General features: G+C 41.6%; 1 pseudogene across 1 annotated transcript in view; it reads left to right on the top strand.

Annotated features, from left to right (window-relative positions):
* LOC105814913 overlaps positions 1–1,145 on the top strand; it is an 11,592-nt pseudogene extending 10,447 nt beyond the window's left edge. Inside the window, exon 2 of the transcript XR_001137714.1 lies at positions 297–1,145. The product of XR_001137714.1 is annotated as a mitochondrial calcium uniporter regulator 1 pseudogene (transcript). The remainder of the gene's footprint in view (positions 1–296) is intronic.
* The last annotated feature ends 2,050 nt before the right edge of the window (positions 1,146–3,195 follow it).

Consider the following 3,195-nt stretch of genomic DNA (forward strand, 5'->3'; position numbering starts at 1 on the left):
TTCCTGAAACCACTGCTACTACATAGCTTTCTGCAGTGGTTGCCTGCCCATCAAAAATGATCTGAGGCTTCTTTAGTAGGTAAATAGACTCTGAGAGAGGTCACAATTTATAAGTGACTAGACCAATTTATCCTGTGAGAAGTCACTGTCTTAAAAGCAGACAAATGAAGAATCTAATATTGGTTTTACCAATTTTATTATAAATACATCCTTAGTTTTTAAGTTGGAACACATTTTTTTCTAATTCACTAGTAAAATACATCTTTTCAAAACTGAGTTATATTTGTCTTTTTAAGAATACAATTATCATGGGACTGGGAGCGCTCCCGCCCTGGGCTCGCCGCCCCGCTGGCCGGGCGCAGCGGCGCGGGGAGGTGCCAGCCGGGCCTCGTCCCGGGCGTCGCCGGTGCCCTTCACCTTTGCCACGGCCCGGCGGCCACCCTCGCTTCCTGCAGGAGAGAGCTAAGCTTGTCTGCTGGGTACCTGCAGCTGGAGCGCAAAAGGAGAGATTTCACCTCTTCTGGGAGTAGGAAGCTCTACTTTGACACCCATGCCTTAGCGTGCTTGCTTGAAGACAATGGGTTTACTACTCAACAAGCAGAAATCATTGTATCTGCATTGGTCAAGATCATGGAGGCCAACATGGATGTCGTCTACAAAGACATGGTCACCAAGATGCAGCAGGAGATCACTCTTCAGCAAATAATGTCTCAGATTGCTAATGTGAAAAAGGATATGATTATTTTGGAGAAGAGTGAATTTTCAGCCCTCAGAGCAGAAAATGAGAAAATAAAACTCGAACTACATCAGTTAAAACAACAAGTAATGGATGAAATGGTCAAAGTCCGAACAGATACCAAGTTAGACTTCAATCTAGAAAAGAGCAGAGTAAAAGAATTGTATTCAATGAACGAAAAGAAGCTGCTGGAATTAAGAACAGAAATAATGGCGTTGCATGCCCAGCAAGATCAGGCCCTCACTCAAACAGACAGGAAGATAGAAACTGAGGTTGCAGGCCTCAAAACCATGCTCGAGTCGCACAAGCTTGATAATATTAAATATTTGGCAGGTTCTATGTTTACGTGCCTAACAGTAGCTCTGGGATTTTATCGCCTGTGGATGTAATAAAGTATCTATTTAAAGAGGTTTCTATTGTTTTGCCTTAAGAATACCAGATTGTTGTCCCTTTTTTCTTGTTTCAAAGTTTAACCCTGATGTTGACAGTGCATGCTATTTTTATGCAAATTATGGACATACACTTCCTAAAGAAGTCAGGAATTCCGTGGTCATTCCTTTCATCGTCTCTGCTTCTTTGACTTTATAACTGAGGCTGGTGGACAGCGCGGGGAAGCCTCCACTCAACTGGACAGTGACCTCGGTCCAACCTGTGGTGCATCCCAGCAGTAAACATTCGCATAATTCTCTGCCCTTTCAGATCTTTTGTCACATAGAGGATTTGGGATTTCCGTGTAAAGGGCACAGTGGCTTTCATAAGTGCTGAAGAATCACTGAAACTAAATCAAGGCACCAGATTCTCTTCAGCCAGTGTGACCCAGTTCTTAACTTCAGTTAGTCCCAGTATCGTTGCCACTAGTTGATGATTATGTCAGTGAGACAGATGGACTTCCACACCTAAAGGAGGTCTTTTTTTACTTGATTTCCATTGTCTTCCTAAGTTATTGTTATGGTTATTTTTAATTGCATTCCAGCTAGAAAATTTTCCTGCCCACTGAAGCAATGCAATTGTAATGAGGTCTGTCTTTTACCTGTAGAATGCTAGATTTACCCTCGTCCCTCCCTCTTTTCTATCTTCCTTTCCCTCATGATTTGAGGACTAAAGTAGTACTCTACTTGTGGCAGTAACTACCTAGAAAACTTGCTGATTCTCAGCGTGGAATCCTACTTTAGTGTGGGACAGAGTCTGCTTCCTTGTAGTCTTCATCTGCCTTTTATACAAGGAAGGCACTCAGCTTTCCTTCTGTAGGATATCTAGATAGCCTCTAGATTGTGTGTATACTTTTTATAAATGAAACTAATGTCATTAATGAATATGCCTTTGCCTATGACCAGCTCAAATTGTAGGCTTTCAGAATTAGAGAACTGCCATGCCAGACAACATCCTAATCTAGATCAATTTATTTTGTTGTTAAAGACCTTCTCATACCTACCTTACACTTATATTTAAAACAAATCTTAGGTAATAACGTGGTATTTTGGAGAAGCACATTCTCATCATATTTAAATGACTGGCATGGTAGTTCATGCCTGTAATCCCAGCACTTTAGGAGGCTTTGGGAGGATTGATTGAGGCCAGGAGTTCAAGACCAGCCTGGGCAGCAGAGCAAGACCCTGTCTCTAAAAATAAAAATAAAAAAATTAGCTGAGTATGGTGGCACACGCCTATAGTACCAGCTACTCAGGAGGCTGAGGCAGGAGGATGACTGGAGCCCAGGAGTTCGAGGCTGCAGTGAGCTATGATCAGGCCACTGCACTCCAGCCTGGGTGACAGAGTGAGACTGTAAATAAATAGGTAAATAACTAGCATGTGGGCGGGCAAAAATAAGCATTTTAGAAATAGCAACGTTGATAGAACCTTTTCTGTCTTTCTCCACATAAACACACATGCACAGTCTAAGTGGCAATACCACATGAAGATCTCTTGATCAGATTGGTAGAATAAATTCCCCATTGTCACTCTTCCAACCACATTGGTAAAAATAAAGTTACCTTTTGTCCTTTGAGAGTCATTTCTAAATTTTGGAAAGTGTAAGTCATTGCCTTTTTAGAAAACTTTTGCATTAGTGATAGTTTCAAAGTGAAATATCAGTCTTTTTCAAGTAGATCAAAAATTGTCTTAACTGCTTAGTAAAATATTTTATTGATACATTCTCCCCTTTCAGAGAGTAGCCCCCAGAATGCACATCTAGCAGTTACCTTGAGTATGGAAGGGCTAGGTGAATGGCATCCCATGAAGGCCACATTTGGAACGGTCGGTGTAACTTAGGCTAGTCAGAGCCTGGAGAAAGGGCAGGGAGCCCAGATACCCTTACCAGGTCACACCTCCAAAATAAAGACTCCCCAGGAGGAAAAATACCTGCATGCAATTATGTTTCAAAGTAAACGCTAACCTCATATAGGTTAAAAACAGTAAAGTGCCCTTATATTCTGATGAAGTATTTTTTAAATGACATACAG

Source organism: Propithecus coquereli, unplaced genomic scaffold (genome assembly GCF_000956105.1).
Source record: "Propithecus coquereli isolate 6110/MARCELLA unplaced genomic scaffold, Pcoq_1.0 Scaffold31, whole genome shotgun sequence".
NCBI classification, from domain to species: Eukaryota; Metazoa; Chordata; class Mammalia; order Primates; family Indriidae; genus Propithecus; species Propithecus coquereli.